We start from the raw sequence: 14164 nt of genomic DNA on the forward strand, positions 1-14164 counted from the left end.
ACTAGTTTGAGCAGATGTTTGGATAATTACTTTGTTAATTTTGATTTGGGTATGTGTAAATTTGCAATTATTGATTGCAGTTTTTCTGACTGTAATTGCTTGTAAAAATAAATTTAACTAAAAGTTTTAGTGAACCAGCTTAGAAATAATTTTGACTTGTAAGAAACAAGTAAGGATCTTTATAACATTTTTGCTTTTGATTTGGACGTGGATTTGGATTTTTTTTATGATAATGGTATTATCATAAAATGATAATACCATTTGAATGGTAAATGGAATCTTTTCCTCTAGAGGGTAAATCATACATTTGAATGTTCTTTTCCTTTAAATGGTAGGAAGGGAGTAATCAGAACTGTATATTACTCCCGACTCGTCGGGAGTAATATACAGTTCTGATATACTCGTCGGGAGTAATAGGTTAGGTGTATCTCCCGCCTTGGCTGCGCAGGCGGGAGACGACCGTCGCCGACCCGACACTGCGGGGCTCTGGGCTCTGGGGTCCACTACTGCCACGCTATAATGGAAACCCAATTGCTGCTGAGGGGAAGCTCGGTCTGTTTCCAATCGACGAGCCGCAACTCCCCGACTGCAGCCGAGCCGACATCGTCGGAAACCAGCTAACGCACCCAACAGCCCGTCTTAGAGCTACCTCATAGAACGCACAAACGGCCCTTTTCAGAGCCACCACTCTAAAAACCCCAAAACAGCCCTTTTCAGGGCTACCACAAGGTCTTAAAGTACCACGTGCCGTCGAAGCCATTCGGCTTCGGTTTATTTTTAATATATATAATATAATATGTTTTGAAATATTACGATCGCCATAGAAATTTTCACTTCGTTCGTGCGGTCTTAGGCGCACACAATTTTTTTTCCATTCTCCCGTTCAATTTTAGTCATCCAGCCTAACGGTATCCCCGTTATCGGCCATTTTTTCGAATAATAATTAAGTCATTAACAGTTATTTTTAAAAATAAAAAATAGCGGTTTAATGATGCGGGCGTTATCGATTTGAGTTAAGGTATCTACTTAAAATTACTTTTATCGATTCCGGAAACAGGAAAAAACGATTTTCAGGTTGACCGGTAACCGTTCGAGTCTCGGTCAGATATGCATTTTTTCACACGCCACAAAATATTAACTTTTCATTAGCATCAATCGGCAAGGTTCCCGCCAGAATAAAGTGAATACAAGAAGAAGGCTCTCTTCTTCAGATCGGTTACAGACATCCATCAAATGCATCTGATATTGTTTCGATGGAATAGTTTGAAGATACGAGTAATTAATTGTATTAAAAGACAGCTGTCGTTACTTTTACTTAGGATGATGTGATGTTTGTATATATGAAAAAGGAATTACATATTTTGTGTTAGTACGGGGTCAGATAGGTGATTTACAGTAATTATTACAAGAAAATTATTAGACGGCGTTTTGTCTAGTAAGACCGTAGTAACAGTTGTGCAATTTGTGTTGTTGCATGGTAGTTATATTACTTTCCGTTAAAATTAATTATATAGTTATTTTAATTTAAGTAATTTAAAAAAAATAAAAATTCAAATTACACTTTGTCCTCCTCATATTAATGGTACTCTTAATTATTGTTCATATTTTCTTTTTAAATTTTCCCATACAAACACAGTCAGCGTTTTAATTTTTAAAATTATCCGTTCTTGATTAAAATAGCACGGAGATTGACCAGTAACTGGAACATCTTTGATCTGATACTAAACCGATTGGTCAAGAACAAAGGTAGATTATTCGGTCGTTAATAGTCCTGTTAGATTAAAAAGTTGTAATAAAAATTATACTTCTCTTTTTCATTAATTTTTTGAAGGAAAGTACGAGTAAATAGTACTCGATTGAAGTTAGGTAAAATGTACGGTATTGAAATAAGACTTCACCCGACTTATGTTATGTTGAACAGTTATTAATAGAGACCGGATTATATGTAACATAAAAAGCTTGAAATATGCACGAAAAATGCAGCTTTAAATAATAAAAAGTAGTAATTTTTAGTTATTTATTTCAAAATCGGCTTGCAATTAGTAAGTAATTAAATAAAAAATCGATAAATTCGATAATTAATTATTTAACATTTTGTTACTTTTGTAAACATAAACAATCAGAGGTACTGTTCCGCGGCTCTAAGAGCCGTGCAACTAATAGGTTTGACCGGTTACAACGTAAGATTTCATTTATTAACAAGGTACCCTACCGAAAAATATTGTAAATATAGCGAAAATGTGCATCATCACTAGGTTTTAAGGAAAATGTGCAATAACCGGTGAAAATGGGCTTAATATGCAAATGCTTATGCAAATATGCAAGTGTATATAATCCGGTCTCTAGTTATTAACCGACTAAATTTTTGACGGAATAAATTTTTATATGGTTACGCATTAAGAAAAATCCGTCATTGATAACTTTACGCGTGTTCAATATTACAGCTTCCAGTTCTGGGTATCATTTGCTAGATATATATATATATTTTTTTTTATTTAATGCTATTTTAATAATAGGAAATACGTTGATTGATTTCTTATTTATTTAATATTCCGATTAATTAATTTTATTAACGGTTTAAAATAACTACATAAAACATTATTTACGATAATGTGTAATGTCAAAAGTACATTGCGAATGTATCCATCATTTTTTTGTTGTTTTGGGTTTATACGAATTAGTTTTTGTATTTGTGTACATGCGCGTATGAGTATTTCAGTTATCTGCATTTTGTAATTAATTATAGTATATTATTATTATCATCATTATTACGCAGTTGATATAACTTGTGCTTATATTTTTTTAAATAAAATCTTATATGCTAATACAGTAAATATCGTTTATAATGAACTCCAAGGAACCGACGATTTTAGGTCGTTATAACCGACAATCACAACTTACGTTTAGGTAGCTTAGTGGTACTACTTTAATATAGCATCTACACGGGTATTGTAATACAGTAAAATAATAATTTATTTCCGCAATGAAATAATATAAAAAAACAAATATATGCAATAATAAATACGAATACGGTAGAGTAAAAGAAGATGGATAAAAATTATTCTTTCTCAAAAAAGTCCGTTGTTTTCTTTGTTTTGAACATTTAGTGTTGTAATACAGTTTTAAAAGATTCTTTTTTTTAAATCAAAACGAACACTCTTTGTTTCTTCATTAGCAATTTTTGGAAAACTGAGAAACCGGTAAACGGTTTTCATTGCGCTAAAACTTCTGGAAGATTTGACGGGTCGATGTCTTCATCATTGTCGCTATCGTTACCTTCGTTGTCATTATCTAAGTCCCCGTCTATTTCTGCTAGTACTGAAGCCGCTACATCTTCATCTGTTACAGTTTCATGCGTTTCTAAATCTTTGCCGACCTCTTGATAATCCCCCAAACAATGCATTTGACAGCGATTTTTCCCCGTTCCGCTAAAGATTTTTCTTCGCGTGCGACGTCAGTAACTTCGCCAGACTGTGGTAAAAATCCTGTATGTCGAAAGCAATTTTTTACGATCAGCGGATAAACCTCATTCCATTATCTTTCTAACATAATTATAGCATTCAGAATCGTTATTTGTGTTTCCTTTTTTTGATCTAAATCATGTATCATTTGTAAAATTAGGTGTTTTTTGTAGTGGACTTTTACGGACTTGATCTAACGGCTGTAAGACTGCTGTTGTTTTCGGTGGAAAGAACACTATACACCAAAGATTTTCAACGTGTGGATGAGCCGGACAGTTGTCATTGATCAGCAATATTTTGTCATTTTCAATCTTTAATTCACGGTTCCATTTTCGTAACCAAGACTTTACGTCTTGGTTACGAAAATAATACAGCTTTTTTAGCTTGGTTACAAGCTAGCTTGTAACAAGAAAGCTTGGATGACAAGTGTCATCCAAGCTTTCTTGTTACTTTCCTACGTAACTGGAAGCGATTTAAAATGTTTAAAACATCGGGTTTAGCACTTTTCCCTATAACCAGAAGTTTTTTTGTCAGTTCCACTCACATTTGTAGCAATTAGTGCTGTTAGTCTTTCTTTTGATAATTTTCCTCTGAACACGTTTCGCCTTCAAACCTAAGGGTTCTTCTGGCGTCACTTTTCTGACACACCGGTTGGAGCTCTGCGGCCTCGCCGCTTATTCTCCCCGACACAATATCGTCACGCTGACGGAACCGTTGTATTCAAGCTGAAGTTATATCACATGGTTTACCGAATTTTTCAGAAAAATCGTACGCTTTAGTTTGCAATATAGGGCCGTTAATAGGAATATCATTAGCCCTCTCTCAAACGGTATTTAAACCGTTTTAATATTTTGTGGTCTACATCATTACGTTGACTAGGCCGTAATTTTTTTGATTTCACAGAATTTGTTTCAAAATTTTTCCTAATTTTTTCACGGTTCTTCCATATCACCGATGTTGTTGAATGACCTACGCCTAATTCTTGGGAGATGTCGTTATTAGTTTCGCCATTCTCTATAATGCGAGTCTTTTCCTCTATCGTGAATGTTTTTCGCGAAGTCGTAATTAAATCATTATTAAATGAATTGCACAGGATAAATAAAGTAAAATACTGTACCAGCACGATATGATACGCTCACAGCAAAAGATTAATAACAACTGAATGTGGCTGTTTCAGTTTACAATAATCTGGTACAGGAAGAAGATAAGAAAAACAGGAATTATAGTACATATTCAGGTAAAAAGGAAAAGGTGACTCATTTTAACCGTCAAAATATTTCTGTAGCTACAATGGCCATAGTGAATAAAAATCAGTAGTTACTAGACAAGTATAACAACTACTGATTAAGTATAATAAATATTGCGATCTTTGTGAATAAACATTTGCTATTACCGATCACTAATTACTGAAAGAAATCAGTAGTTGCGTGTAGTGTACTGAAGTATATTCAGTATTTACTTATATGATTCACTTCTCGGACCTGTGTTAACACGTTCATTACTAAGCTGATCTGGTACCGCCTTTTAGTCGGTATGAAAAGTCACTGGATTTTTTCGCTCAAGTTATTCATATTTGTAATTAGTTCATCCTGCTCGGCCAAAATTGTCTAGCGACAGCGAAACACATGAGAGTAGTGAAACTCAGTTTGACATAACAAAAGCTGTAGAGCTGCATTTATTAATGCTCTTAAGAAGAATTCAGTTGCATTGAATAGGTCATTAATCTCAAAAATAATTTTCTTAAAAGAACAGGTCTGGAAAGAAATAAAAACTGAATATGAGAAAAATATTGGCGAAACAATCTCCTTTGAAAAACTTAAGAGAATCTTAAATAACCTAAAAACGGAAATAAAAAAAGATCGACAAAAAAGCTACCGGTAACAAAAGTATTAATATTAAAATACGGGAGAAAGATTTAATTGAACTGCTGGAAAAGTATGAGAACCGAACTGTAATTAAAATACCTGGTACGATTACAGTTGGCATTGTCACAAAACAGCGAAAGCGTGACTCTAGCGTTGTACACGACGAAACATCACTTTCAAATAGCGTATTGGCTGAAAGTACCTACCGACTTTCAGAGCGATCCAGAAAAGATAACCAAATAGTTTTGAGACGGACGAATCGGCTGCTTTGTCCATTGCTAAACTGCAGCGACGTTCTTATCGAACAATTGGCCTTAATAAGAATCCAACAAAAAGAAGCGGACTTGAAACTGGAACAATTGCAGAATGAAATAACAAATAAAAAAAAAGCAACAGATGAAGGAAATTTCTCTTTATCAAAATTTCTTGTCCCGAATTAATTAATTAAATAAATGTTTTATCGTTGTCATTTAATTAAAGAAATAAATATCATTCCTTTAACACCTTTCCTGCCTAAAAAAAATAATTTAATATATTTTACATGAAAATACCCCTTAAAAGTGTAAACGGGTTTCTGTGCACCTCACTAACGGGCGTTATCGAGGCTAGTGAGGTACAGACGTACAGATCTGGTCAATCTAACCAGACCTGTACGTTAAACTTTTCCTTGTTTCTTTCTTTATTGTTAGTATTTATTAGGTATTCTTTTATTTTATTAAATTAACAGACAAAATTATACAGAACAAAATGAATGAATATGATTTACTAAATAATGTTACAATTTAAATTATTTTTTGCAAAATTGCCGTCACTTTATTTCTCTTTGCTTGACCTCTCGTCGTAGCTTTAATTCTGTGATTTCGATTTCATCGTTTTCAAACCTGTCTTCATTATCTTCTTCATATTCATTTTCTTGATATCGGCCTTCGGTATTAAATGTATCGTTAAGCGTTTTCCCTATATTGTGCAACATGGCACAAGCAACACCAATCTTAGGAATTTTTTCCAATTTCACTCTGATTAGATCGCCTAATATGGGGAATCGCATTTTTATTTGACCGAAGACTCCCTCTATGGCGACTATTTTTTTAGCGTGGATTTTATTAAAAATCATATTTTGTTCTCCAGTCTGCGCTGGACTAAATGAAGTAAGCAGCCAGGGGGCTATCCCATAACCACTATCTGCAAAAAGGCAAATAGCATCATTTAATTTGGATACTTCTTTGTAAATATTGCTTCGTCTCCAAATGCGGCTGTCGTGAGTATTGCCTGGCCATTATACTTCAACGCTCGTTATTCTCTCTTCAGCATCGCAGGTGAATTGCACATTAAGGCTTGCATAGCCCTTCCTGTTTATGTAGAAATCACCAGATGCTTTTGGTTTTCTAATCTCTACGTGAACGCAGTCAACTGCTCCGATAACACTCGGCATTTTAAACAGGTTATTCCATTTATCTCTAGCTTCTGCAACTTCATCCGCGGTTCGAGGGAAATGAATCCAATCGTTAGCTTTACAAGTAACTTTCTCAAGAACATCATTAAATATTTTATTAACTGTAGTTCTATGAATACCAAAATCTTCGGCAACGCCATCTTGGAATCCCCGATCTGATAGGTATCTAAGAAATACTTCCATCTTGCGTTGTGGACTTACGGCACCGCCTCTAGTTTCATTTCTTTCTTCTAAGAGTAAAGTAGTCAAGTACTGCACCGACTCCCGGTCAAAACGAACCGGTTCCCTGTATCTATTGTCACTTAAATATTTACGTTCCCTAAAGTTTTTAGTTTTACGTACTCTTATTAAACAGCCGTGTTTCTCTTTCTGTAAAAGTTTTCAGTACGGGTGGATTACTTAAAAATTATTCAGTAATTACTGATGTTTTTAAGTAATTTTAAACTTTTATTCGCGTCTTTTCCAGTAAGTACTGAAAAAAATCAGTAATTGCCTGTAGTTTCAATAAGTATTGAATAAGTAAAAGAAATACTGACGGAAGTAATTTTGTAAAACAATAATTGACTGTTTGTTTATTCACTTATACTTAAGTATTCACTGATGAAAAGATCAGTATAAGTAATTACTGATTTTTATACGCTATGGCCGATGTAGATATACTATGTTACTTACGAGTCATTTCCGTCCGTCATTATAAGCGATAAAATAATGTTGCATTGCAGTAGAAAAAATAAGTCATAACAGATATGTCGCTACAATGCAATTATAAACAATATACATATTGTATTTATGTATTAACAGCGTACTAAACCAACGAAGAGACAAGTTTTTGGTCACTATTTCCGATGTCACTGTATACGATACTTATTTATTACTTCCTTTTTTCTTTTAACTTTTTTTTAAATTAAAATATACTTATTAATAATTATTAATCTGCGATTGTAAAAAAAGTTTTTCAATAAATAATAATAAAGTAACAATAAAAAAATATATATGAAAAAAAATCAGAAGTTTTAGTGAAATAAAATTTTATGTACTTTTAAAAATGTGTATATGTAATTTAATAGGCGTTCAAGGAAGTCATGTGGTGTCCACATCAGATTTTTTTTTTAAATATAAATTAAAAAAATAGACATTTTTCATTCTGTTTATTTATTATTGCATGTAATTATTTTTACATAATCTATCTCAATACATTTTATATTTTTCACATATCTCGCTTAATTTTTTTTAATTCTTAAGTTTTAGTTAATTTAGTTTATAGTTTATATTTTTTATTTATAGTTTTGTAATTTTATAAACAATTATATTTTGATAACATTTTTTCTATAAGTAATTATTAGTTAATAAAGCCTTCTGTTTTTATGTAAGACATTTATTTGTGAAGACCGAGCAGTTACATATTTCATCTAGCAAGAATCGAGCAAACATAAATAAAAATCAATCCCATTGCAACCGACCAGCAAGGGTATCATAACAACGATTTTATTTTTTTCTTATTGTGTACGTTGCAATCTGTTCAAGTAACGAAAAATAAGCATCTCCTCCGGACAGCCCAGTGTGATGAGGATAAGTAAATGAGGTTTAGTCTTGTACAGACTCAGGCCGACCACTCCTGAGACATGTGTTTTATTAAACATCATTCACCAAAGTACACCGCCATCCACTGTTTAGTATTCAGATGCTATAAAAGCAACTAACTTTTACTAATATATGAACCTCAGAACCTCGACTTCGAAAGTCAGCTGTTAAACAACTGACTTGCGACGAGTTAACATTAAAATGTTGTGATATCTGCACATGTCAAGATTCATGCACTAATAAAGTCAAAGTAGATGAAGAAATAAATGGGGAAATTAACAAATAACGAAAAATAATTGGGTGGGGCTGTGTCGGGGCGTACGGCCGTTGGTTTAACGTGAAACGTTACAGACCTTGGATGAAGTTCCTTCGAGCTAGAGTTGAATGGGAGAGCCACCATCGTGTTTTTTTAACAAAACTGAACGTTTTCAATGGGAATTTTTGTTCCTTCTTTTGGCCAACTCTACAGATAAATTGGTCAGTCTGTATGTCAGCGAGTCACTTTTATTGTATCGGATTGAAATAAAAACGAGACTTTGACTGCGTACTAAATTTAATTTTATCATAAAAAAGACACTAAATGGTACATGATATTTATTTGTATTGATATTCGACGACAGTTTTGTTCTACATTGGTTTGTGATGTGAGATGTAAGATACGTAGGCATATTATCAACACCGATGTGTCTGGTGAACAATCGACTTGCTACGGGTACCACATAAACGAAATGCCGGTACATTTTCTCCGGGGAATTTAGTCTGAAAAAGAGAGATGTTGCGAGTTTCAGCTGCTTTAAATCAAAGTCAAACCAAAGTCGAGCAGAAACGCTGCAAGATAGACCAAACGGATTGTTTTCAAACACCGTTTTGAAGCGTTTGTCCGCTGCACGCCAATGGTCCTGCATCGAATCAATTCGACTGATGTTGATATCTATCAGCCGGGGATATCTTCAACAGATATATAGGTGTTATCTTCACTCGTTATGTCCATTAGTTCGGGTACAGCAGCGGTAGAGAGTGCTCGTGCCGTCGGCGTCGTTCATTGAGCGCGCCGTGCCAGCTTTGCGACGCTCCCGAAACAGTCTCGCTCGCTCGGCACCGATCATTGGGGTACCTGTGTGTGGCCCATAAACCCCCCCCCCCCCACTTCCAACGATATGCGTAATTTATATTTCCGCCTGGCTTTTACTTATTGAATTCTGGCTGATATATTGAATTTTTGTACTTTTTTACACGTTTACTTTAATTTTTTTACACATAAATATTATCCAAAATACATTTATTATTACTTAATCGATCTACCTTGACAAAATATGAACAAACATACACGAATCATCGCGCTGTCACGTCTTAAGTCGTGAGCTACAGTGAATGGAAATGAGCGAGAGCGCCAGTTTTGGCCGATCTGCGCTGTGCCTCTCCCCGTCAACCAGTGACGCAGACTCAAAGTCGTATCGGTGAGCTGATCATGTAAATTATAAGTTGATACCGGATTTACGTCTCTGAGACTAATAGTTAGGGATTTATTAAGGCAGGACGATATAGACGTTTTCGTTACGCTACAAATTTCTGTTCTGGCACCCGTATGTTTCGGTGGGATTTTAAAGACGTTTCACGTCAAAAATTAATTATTTATTTAAGAAGCAAAAGACATTAAAAAAAAATTGTAAATACCGTTATAAATACGTATAAACGTATTAATGTTAATACATTATTACAGTATTAGTGATCGACAAACTTTTAAGTGTATCTGTTATTTTTAGATATAATAATGTATATATTGTTATTAAATAATCTAATAATGAAAATAGATAAACATACACCTTAAAACAGAGCATTCAGTATTGTATATTTTTTTGTAATCAGTCGGCACGCGTGCATAAATAGCTGGCGCGAGAGGCAGCTCGAGCCAGCTATTACGTACGGTGTACTTTAAATTTCCATTACTTTTTTCTATGGTATATTAAGAGCTGAAAATTTGTGAAAAATTTCATAATGTCTTAAATTTTAATACTGTACGGGATAAAAGTGAAAATTTAAAACTTCGTCGCTCAACCTTTACAATTGAACGTGCTAATCGTGAAAGTTTCAAAACATCATATTACTCAGCCGGAAAACGCTTTGGAAAATTTGCTCTGATCTTGTTTTTCGAAAAATCCCTTGAAGATCATTCCGTTAAAATTTCGATAAGAAATATTAATAAACGGCTGAGAAACAACGACTTAAACACAAAAAAATCATGAAAAAAAATTTTTTTTTTTTCATTTTTGGCTAAAATGTCATGTTCCCTCGATCTAGATCAAAATAAATTTCACATAAAATAGCGAGAAGAATTAGTGATTAGAATGATGCTGACCGGTTTTTCATGTCCCGCTCGCCTAGTGCGCGAACGTGCCAGATCATTGCGGACGTATGAATGCGAGGACCGATGAGAACATTGTCTTCAAGAAATTCGGGCACTCTAGCAACTGATTCTGAGAACCAACGTGAACGTCATCTTCTTTGATCAAATTATATAATCCTCAGCAACGCCGCCGGGTATATAATCTAGTTGATTATGAGAAATTTTGTCACTCGCCTACCTTCAAAAATTGCGAAATAATTAATTTTTAATTAATTGATATCTCGAAAACAATTTACTAGATTTTTATAAATTAAATTATATTTTCTAAGTCTCATTTATTGAAATTATTTCTTAGAAAAAAAAAACCTGATTTAATCAGAGACTACATGAAAGATATATGTAAAGTATGAAATGCCACGAATGACATTTCCATCGATGGAAGAACGTAGTATCAATTAACACAAAAAAACAGACTACTTAAACGAACAGAACTGAGTAGAAATAAAATATTTACATTTTGAGCTATAGCTGTACCAACGAAATAAAACGAGCATCACGAAATAACAAAAAAAAAAAAAAAAAAAAAAAAAAACTATAGACCGCCTACCTTGGCGATAAGAGAATCCCCAAGCGATCGCTAACCACCTGGGTAACTCCAACTCCCATCCTACACTCCTTCCGCAACTCGCCGAAGAACCAAATATTTCACGAAGTTCTCCACAATTGACCATTCGGCCCGGATTTTCCAGTTAACATTTAAATCTACGAGATAAAATTGACCCAGTAACCCCGAGCTGCCTCGCTACCTCTAATCGTCTTTCATCATACATATAACAAACATAAAAAAGGCAACATCTAATATGTCTAATATGCCATACCCGAATCAGCCAGGCCGAAACGAGCTAACCTATCCCTAAAAGCACCATGGCCCGAAAGAAACCGAGTTATATACTTCTTAGGAGACGCCCAAAAGGCGCCCCTCTTGGGTAAAGTGATGCTATTCTTTGTAAATGAGGTGAAGAATAGCAACAAACCAATCAAATGACTGATCATTACTTATGGAATTTGACGTACAAGTCATACTACGGACCCATACCCGAATCAGACAGGCCGAAACGAGCTAACCTATCCCTAAAAGCACCATGGCCCGAAAGAAACCGAGTTATATACTTCTTAGGAGACGCCCAAAAGGCGCCCCTCTTGGGTAAAGTGATGCTATTCTTTGTAAATGAAGTGAAGAATAGCAACAAACCAATCAAATGACTGATCATTACTTATGGAATTTGACGTACAACTGATGATTTTTATATAATTATTTTAGCATATCTACTACTTTAATTATTAAATACATGTATTTACGTTCACTTTTAAACGCTGTCGTATATCCTTGTGAATGTATATTTATTGTATTCATGTGTCCACTTTTTTTTTCTTACCTTTGAAAGGAGAAATAATTTATTTTCTAAACTTATGAAAGTCGTATAAATAAAAGTGATTGTTTGATATATGTATAACAAGGTCGGCGGGAATAATAGCCTTTCTGTTTTTAGGCAATTATAATTGCCATCTTGTTTATAATATAAAGACATTATAGAAATTTAGAGTAATTAAAAACATAATTAGCTCTTTTAAGTCGGTTAATCTTAGTTTTGTTACGCTTTCGTTAAAAAAATAAATATATATGATTGCGGAGGGAAGTTTTATTTAGAATAGGGATATTTTGTATTTAGTATCTTTCTTTACCGGTCTGCCTGCTGCTAAGCGTATGGTAAATTCTACATCTTGCTTGGTAAAAGTGAAAGGTGGCGCGCCGTTTTTTTATCCTGTTACTAGACCACTGTATTTTTTTTGTTTGAATTTTTTTATTTATTATAATAGTACTGTTATTATTACGTGAATTTCTTAACGGTTATATTATTCGTTTACGGTTTGTGCTATATTACAATATTGTGTGTGTATCGTGTTCTTTTATTTTTAATTTTTTAGTGAACGATTTAATTTTCTCTTTCCAGATTTTTACTGGTTTAAATGAATTAATAGTACTGTATTTTTTTAAATGTGTATTTAAAAGTTCTAGTAGTAATTTGTGTGTTCGCACGCATGCTTGCGTGTTTGTGTATGCTAGTATAAAGTTATATTGTAGTTATTCATCAAACCTGTACGTAAAAAAATAAACTTTTTGAAATTTTTTTTTGTGTCAGTTTTAGGCATAAAAAAGTTTATTCTTCCTGATTTATAAGATTATTTTAACAGATAGATTTAAATACAAATTTTAATTTTCTTTATGATAACTGGTTCAAATTTGCCATATGTATACGAATTCGACCGCGGTATTTTTCTTTATAGAAACATTTCGCTAAAGAACCTTATTTTTTTAAATTAAATATATATTTTTTAAGTTACGTACTGTTTATTCTTGAAAAAATATGCTATTATTAAGTCCAAAAAATTTATAAAATTAGGCTAAAAGTATACGTAAAAATGTATAAATATTATTAGGTTATGTGCAAAAAACTATTTTTCAAATAGATATTGAACATTAGACATGACGAATTTCAAAACATTTCGGCATTCATATATTTAAAAAGACATTAAATTAGTTTTTCTTAAAATTTAATTTTTTATTTAAAAACCATAATTTGTTTAAAAAATCACTAATCTCTATTTTAATTGTTCTCTTGTTTATTGTACTTTTTACAAATTATTGTTTTTAACGAACTGAGTAACCTATAAATTATTATCGGTTACCTTTTGGTAAGTTTTTTTGATCGGGTCAGTCTTCTTTAATCGAATTTTCTGTATTCATTATTTGCTGTTGTAACAGAAGTTTGCATCTAAAATAAATCGAAACAAGCTTGCAAAGCTTGTTTGAAATTTTTTTTGTGGTAGAATTCTGGCTCAGTTTCTTCACCGTCATTGTTATCACGGATGAGGAGGCTTTCAATATTATATTATCACCTTTTTAATTTTCATCAATATCAGATGCTAAAGTTTAAAAAAACAATAAAATTAGGCTAAATTAAAAAGTTTATGTAAAAATGTGGAAACACAAACTTAGTTATTTGCAGAAAACTATTTTTCAAATAGATATTGAACTTTGTATAACAGTACTTGAAAGTACTGCGACAATTAAGTTGTAATTTTAATCTATTTGCTGAGGGGCAGATCGTCACTTTCGTAATCTTTTTAGAAACTGTTTTAGCCGGCGTGCCAAAACAAGTGTTTTATTATTTCGACTGTAACTAGGTATCAAGCTTTTTGAAGAACGTAAGTGGCATGATTCAGGTTACATGTTATTTCATATTTTTCTTTTTCTGTAATGAGACGATGCATGATTTTTTTCTTTTGTAACGGACATTTTATAACTCTGGTCCATCGGTTTCAGTACGCTTCTAGTGTTAATGGGTGAGAAGAGAATTCTAAGTTTTTGTGAGCCCTCCGATCTTTGGATGTGTTGTGC

General features: G+C 33.2%; 1 protein-coding gene across 3 annotated transcripts in view; it reads left to right on the top strand.

Moving 5' to 3' along the window:
- Positions 1-14164, top strand: part of ATP7 (copper-transporting ATPase 1) — a 196875-nt gene that overhangs the window by 30605 nt on the left and 152106 nt on the right. The window contains exon 1 of one of the 3 annotated variants that reach the window (XM_075376591.1): positions 12498-12655. The exons of the other annotated variants lie outside the window; for them this stretch is intronic. The gene's annotated coding sequence lies outside the window, so the exon portion shown is untranslated. Of the gene's footprint in view, positions 1-12497; positions 12656-14164 lie in introns of those variants that run through there. 3 annotated transcript variants of the gene reach the window in all.

The sequence above is a fragment of the Lycorma delicatula genome, chromosome 10 (genome assembly GCF_047948215.1).
Source record: "Lycorma delicatula isolate Av1 chromosome 10, ASM4794821v1, whole genome shotgun sequence".
NCBI classification, from domain to species: domain Eukaryota; kingdom Metazoa; phylum Arthropoda; class Insecta; order Hemiptera; family Fulgoridae; genus Lycorma; species Lycorma delicatula.